Below are 6,947 nucleotides of genomic sequence, written 5' to 3'. Positions count from 1 at the left end.
TCCTTACTTTGTGACAAATGAAATCATACATAAAGACCTTAATGTTCCCTATGTAACCGATCTAGCCCGAACCAGATATCACTCCTTCCATTACAAACTCTCTAACCACTCAAACCCCCTAGTTTCTAATCTTGCATCCTCTTCCATTCCTGACAATCCTACGAGGCGCCTGAAATAAGATGGCCACGAGACCAGCTAATGTAAAATGTCATTAGAGTGCTACCAATAGGTAGTTTCTCTACACCCCTGAAACACTCCAATTTCACTTAGATCAGATTTACTAAATGAATTATAATGTACAGTTGTAAATAGCAATAAATAAATATTTAAAAAACAAAATTTTCTTTTTTTTATGATCCCTGATCATTTCTGACATATGGGTAGGAGCTTAAGTAGAGCTGCCTATTCTAACCATGGTGGGGGTACAAGTTCATTACGTGGGACCGTTACAGAAATAAAAGTCGACCCTTTGTCCAGATTAGAACCACCACCGTTGCAGACACGAGGTAGTTGGTAGGACCTGGGCCAGGTTGAGTTTTGTGTCAGTAGTGGACCCACGAAATGAATACTTGACCCCCAATATGGTTAGAATTGGGTGGCACCCTGTAGATAATCTGGAGTAAAAAAACCAAAAAAAAAAGAACCTTATAATGTCTACTTCTAATTACTAAATATTAATTCATAAAGGAGTTTTCTCCTGACAAATCCTGTTTGGTTTTCATAGTATAGGTCCATGCCATAAGTTAGAACTGGGCAGATTAATGTTTTATATAAAAATCCGGATAAGCGGAGTTCTACTGTATAATAATTATTTCTGAAAGCATTTATCTTATTTTCAGTTTGATCATCAAAGAATTTTCTCTTGTTCTGATTTGCTTCAGTTTACGAAAAAAAAATCTTTAATTCAGTAAAGGATGGTCCTGGTGTGAAGGAAAGGAGGCATTGAGCCATGACATTGACACAGGAGCGGGAAGGAGTAGTAGCAGCCTCTTTTAGAACTATTGTCTACAGGGCTCCACTTTTTTCTTTTTTTCGGTACAACCGAGTCATTGTCGCCCAGGATAATTTACATTCGTTGTATGGCTTTGGCGGCCGGGAGTCTTAACGGCTCTGGGCACCATAAGTACATGCTCCCAGGACCTAACAGCCTTCACAACTATTAAATAAAATAGACGCTTTTTATTTCATCAATAGTATTCCAACTCACATGGACCCGACAAAAGGCGAGGTATTCCGTTACCGGAATCCCGAAGGTTGTGTAAGGGGCCTCAGGGGTAACGTTTTTATAGGCAGCGATTAATTTTGTCGACCTACAAGGTGAAGGGGATGCTGAGGAGAGGGGATGAATGAGGGTGTAGTTCTACATGTGTAGAACCTCTCTAGTACATGGTACCGTCTCATGTACCACCAACTCACTTTACACTTCTCAAAGCTAGCTGTTAATTACTTAAACAAAATTCGGGAATAAGGAGATATAAGCCCTTTCAAGCACCTCGGTGGTTCTACTTCATTCTGAAATGGTAGAGACTATTTTACCTTCTCACATTAAATAGGTTTTCCTCTTCTGACATTATGCTTGTAATTGACGAGACAGAAAAATTGGTAATGGGAGGGAGAGATAAATAATATGTTTAATTTAATGTTTTAACTGATAGATATTGATGTGGTGTGGTATTTTGTTAATTTTCCATGAGCTGAAGTTGGATGAAAAACTGTATTTAGAAGGAATCTTTCTCTCTCTCTCTTTGCCACGACCAGCTGAGTGCAAGTACGTACACGTCATTGTTCACTTTTGGTCAAGGATAAACTATTTTGTGTATTTAAATTTTAGGTTATATTTTAAGTTAGGAATAGGTACATATATATTATAATAACGTAGATATAGTTAGAATCAGAAAGTATTGACCTAAGTTAGTTAAGATTGTTCTTTTTAGTTTGCTATTGGATACTAAGTAATTAATTTGAACAGTATTTAAATAAACATGTATTTTCGGGGGTTGTGGATATGTGAGTTGAAATAATATTAATTAATCTTACAATTTAAAAATATTTTATACTCAATCGTACAAATACAATATAATATTATCAAGGATTTTTTTTTTTTAGCATTCCAAAACAAGATGCTAATATTAAGTAAATATTTTGACCTGGGCAGAATGGCCTGTATGGAGTTTTTTAAAAGGGTTAAATATATGTCTCTAAGTAAATTAAGGTAAGGTAAATTATGAATAGTAATGTTAAATAAATGAATTGATTGTAGGATCATACAAATAATGGAAACTTTTGTAATAGATTGTCCCTGAAGATGGCCGAATTGGCCGAAACGTTGGACATGTGAATGAAATAAATGTTTTGAGACTATAATTTGGATAGTGTTGTTGAATTATTTAGTAAAGATGCTAATAATCACAATGGATTCACCCTGGTATGCATGAAAAAACCAATTACATCCTGAACTGCAAATGGAATCGATTGATGATCTAGAATAATATTTCACTAAATAGATGATTAGCTTGATCATTGAAAAATGTAATTCAAAAGTTTTTACTCTTCGACGCCCACCAAATCCACCAGAGCTAATCCTCAAAGTGTGAGGATCCTAAAAATGTGAAGTGGAATCCTACCAGTGAAACGAGAATATACCTGGGAATTCACCTAGATCACCGCCTTACCTGGAATCACCATATAAACTAACTCAGTCCTACGAAAGGTTGGCGATGCTATATCCTATCCTAAACAGAAATTCCAAACTAAAACCAGAAACAACATTTCTTATATTTAAAACAATCATCAAGCCACTGCTGATGTACGGCTGTGAAGTCTGGGGTGCGGCATCCTTTCAAAACAAAGTCCTAAGAATCGCAGTTAATGCTCCTTGGTTCACAGCCAATTGAATCGGGAATTAAAAAAGGAGTGAATAGAGGACTACATCAAAAAACGGCTCATGAAATTCCACTCCCAGTTACCAACAGTTAAAGGAGCAGTGACCTACAACCTGAGAAACCCAACCTCAACCCGAAGACTGAAGCCCAGACTGCTGAAGGACATTCTTTTATAAATTCTGTATTTATTAATTCATTATTCACACTACCTCTATTTTACTTATTATTATTTTTTTTTCTCTTCTCTCATGCCTTTTTCAAATTAACTTGTTTATTTTTACTATTAGAGGGCAATTGTTTGTTTTGTTAAGTCTAGAAATATCATTATTTTTTGTTATTAATTTTACTTTTCTCTTTTATTAAGAAGCATTGTATATAGTTAGGAGTATCTTTTGTACGAGACTATACCCCCCCCCCCATAATCAACTGTTATATATATATATATATATGTGTGTGTATATATGGCCGTCTGTAGCTCAGGTGGTTAGGCTCAGTCTTACCAATCTGTGATCTGATGGCGGCGCTGGTTCGAATCCGGCCTGGGGCGTTGACTTTTTTATCGAGTGGCTGTCCCACAAAGTGAAAAACTTAACCCCAACTATGCAGTATGGGACCCCAATTTCTTAGCCGAAAAAAAAATATATTCATAGATACAAATCAAAACATATATAGTTCTCAACAATTTTTCAAAAATTCTAAAATATACATTTAATGTCATGAAAGCAACCAATTTTAATTTTATTCTTACCCATTTCAAATTTTATTGAACGCTTTAATTGTTCATTTGAGATACCCACTCCAAAAAAAAAGTAATTTGGAAAAAATAGCAGTGGCAACAGCAATGAAACCCCTAATATGATTAAAACAAGTTCATTTTAAAATAAAACGAAAACTTTTTTTTTTTTTTGTCAGATGTACAACTATTCAACATTGAAAAAGTTGTTAAAATTGTAAAAAAGGCGTGAAACCGCAGCTCCTGCCTTCCGTGCCAGCCCTACTTAATTTACCTTTAAAACAGACCCTAATTGCAGGAAGTATTGGCCGATGTACGAATATCTCAAGAGAAGATCTCAGCAACAAAAATAATCGTTAGGTTAGTTAAATGGAACAATATTGACAAATCGGAAAACGGATTGAAGCCAAACCAAATCATTGAATTCTTTATTTATCCTATCCAAAAAATCTTCTTCAAATCGTCTCTAAAATATAATTATCTACAAAGATCATAACATCACTTATGTTCGTTAACTAAAATATGACCTACGATAAGAGCGCCTAAATCTGCTTAGACCCAAAAACATAACTCAGGAATATGCTAGGCTAGTAGCCCACAAATCAACAGAACTGAGTAAGCTAGTACCTGAAAAAGTCTGAGAAAAAAACACCCCCACTGCTCACTGTTTATATCAATCAACTTAGCTCCTAACAAAAAATTAGGGACATACCAAATAGTGTCAGATATTATATTTATTATATATTATATTAGGAAGTAATAATAAGGAGTAAACAAGGAAATTTACTAATTTCTGCAAAATTGACCCTTTAATTTGATTGTAATCATAATTCGAAAGTTTCTCATGGTTAGTAGCTGTGAGACAAAAGCTTCATAGTTCTCTAACTAGCGTTCTTCCACTCGATTTTAAAATGACCCAGGACATGAATCAGGCAGTTGCACAACGGTATCGGTCAAGTGCCTTCAAAAATTTCGAAAAATAAGTATCTGTAACCAGTACTACTTCTCTACACCCTGAGTTTTCACTAATTAATAATAATATAAAAATTGTAATTATTTTTTATATTGATGCTATTTATGTCAAAAGGATGTAGTAAATTATTTAATTTTTTGAATAAAACAAAAATTTATGAACAATGTGAAGGAGACGTTTGAGGGTGCGGTCTATTGATTAACTATATATATATTTTTTTATAGACTTGAATTTTTAAAAATAAAATAAAAAATATTTATAATTATATGTTTTTGTTTTAAACAGCGTGGTTCTAAGGATATTTTTTTCCTAAATCACACTTTGTTCACTATATTTTAAAATTTCAATCTATTGTTTTCTTTTTTGTATAAAAATAAGTAATATGTAAAGAATTAAGAGCAATCTTTTCATATTACTTATTTGTACTGACAAATAATGTTGCTTACGGTTAGTACTCTTTGATCACGCTATTATATATATATTTCTTTTTATTTATATATTTTGTTTATATTTATATGTATCATTTAAATGGCATTGAACCGGATCATCAAGGCCTCCAGCCAGAGATCTTCAGAAGGAGGAAGCACGTAGGCGACTATAGATGGTAATCTAATCCCATCTTGGCAGGAAGCTCATTAGCATAAAATAAATAGCATATTCGGATTCTCATTTATGATAAAACTTATATATTCATGTATTGTTATGTTCATTTTTGATCATCGTGTTGTTATTTATTGCAGTTGCTAACATTTGTTATTTTATAACAGTGCAATTCAAACAAAAAAAAAACATATGTTTACTAAGCAACGGCTAATTTATTTTAAACTTATTATGTATTTTACGTTAAAACTTAAGTTTTAATTAATTTTTTATTATAATTAATGACAAATGACTATTATTAGTTAATATAATAATTAATTATTTATGGCAATGGATCCATTTGGCAATCCATCATCCTTTTTTTAAAAACAATATCTATGACGTTTGGAATTTGCCTTCTCATATTAAACATTAACTATTCTCTATAACATTTTTTTCTTACAGCATATTAGTTATTGATGGAATCTTGAGGATAATAACCAATGCCGAACCAACAAGACTCAACAAGAACCCAGATATTGTAAGAGTAGTCAAAGTAGGGCGGCTTCGGTGGGCAGGCTATGTAATAATGACCCAGGATCAGATTCCTAGGATGATCCTGGAGGAAAGAATTTATGGGACAAGAAGAGTAGGAAGACCCCTGATCCGATGGATCGATGGAGTGGCAGCGGAGTCAGGTCCATCCTGGGATTCCGCAATTGGAGAACAGCGACAACCAATAGAGAAGACTGGCGGACCAAGTTGCAAGAGGCCTTGACTCTGCAAGGGCTGTAGCGGCACAGATGATGATATTAGTTAGATTTGGATCGTAATATTGCATATGGATACTAATAAGTATTTATTTTATTTTTTACTTAAATTTAATTTTCATTATCTTGTATATAAATTATTTTGTTATTACTTAATCAGTTTTCAATTAATCGATTTATATCTGTACTCATACTTTTCGTATTTCTATTTTTTTACAATTTTATTATTATTTTTTTAATTATTTGAGTACTATTTTTATCATTTACATTTTTTCGTTCATATTTTTTTTCTAAATACATGGTATGAATGACTATATAGGATGCAAGTATTTATTGTCCCTAATTGTGCTGGATTGTATTATTATTATTATTCAATAAAAAACATTTCAAATAAATTTTTTCTTTGATTTTTGTCTTCATATCACAGTATTTATTTATTTTTTTTAACATTCACTCGTCTATTTATGAAATATATAGTAAGGGAAAGGAACATTTTTAATCCGACATTTCTATAAAAATGCAAGTTTTAAGACTACTGGGTCTAATTAAGATGGTCATATTCTGTGGGAATATATACAGCCTAGCTCAAAAATAAAAGAAAAGATATTTGAAAGTTAATTAATTGAAAAATAAAAACATTTAAACAATTGTTATGTTTATAAAGTATATAAAAAATAATTAATAAAAACAATATACATGTATATGCAGGTAGACTGGAAACAAGTTACTATTAACACGTGTGATAAAAGTTTTAAATATAGTTCTAGACAAATATGCCGTATTTATAACTAATTTTAATGAGTAGTCTCCTACAATTTATTTATTAATTGTTTTTATTTTAATGTTTTATTAATTTTATAATGATTGTATCTTATACACGCGAAACGTTGGTTAATAATAAATAGTTTTCTTTTACTATCTTGACACCTTTGTTGGCCGTAACCCGGACTATTTTCCGATAATTTAATCTTTAAAGATTAAATGTTTAATTCTTTAATGTTTTTTTACAT

General features: G+C 32.1%; 1 protein-coding gene and 1 long non-coding RNA gene across 3 annotated transcripts in view; one reads left to right on the top strand and one right to left on the bottom strand.

The window, feature by feature from the left end:
• Window positions 1-6,947, bottom strand: part of LOC106685203 (thrombospondin type-1 domain-containing protein 4) — a 495,278-nt gene that overhangs the window by 356,034 nt on the left and 132,297 nt on the right. The window lies entirely within an intron of this gene.
• Window positions 2,140-2,364, top strand: LOC136795388 (uncharacterized). The gene is made up of 2 exons (XR_010842972.1): window positions 2,140-2,212; window positions 2,293-2,364. It is a non-coding gene; the product is annotated as an uncharacterized lncRNA (long non-coding RNA).

Source organism: Halyomorpha halys, unplaced genomic scaffold (genome assembly GCF_000696795.3).
Source record: "Halyomorpha halys isolate HHAL.00 unplaced genomic scaffold, Hhal_1.1 Scaffold31.1, whole genome shotgun sequence".
NCBI classification, from domain to species: Eukaryota; Metazoa; Arthropoda; class Insecta; order Hemiptera; family Pentatomidae; genus Halyomorpha; species Halyomorpha halys.
The sequence above is the reverse complement of the archived record's forward strand: the minus strand, read 5'-3'. Positions and strand labels throughout refer to the sequence as shown.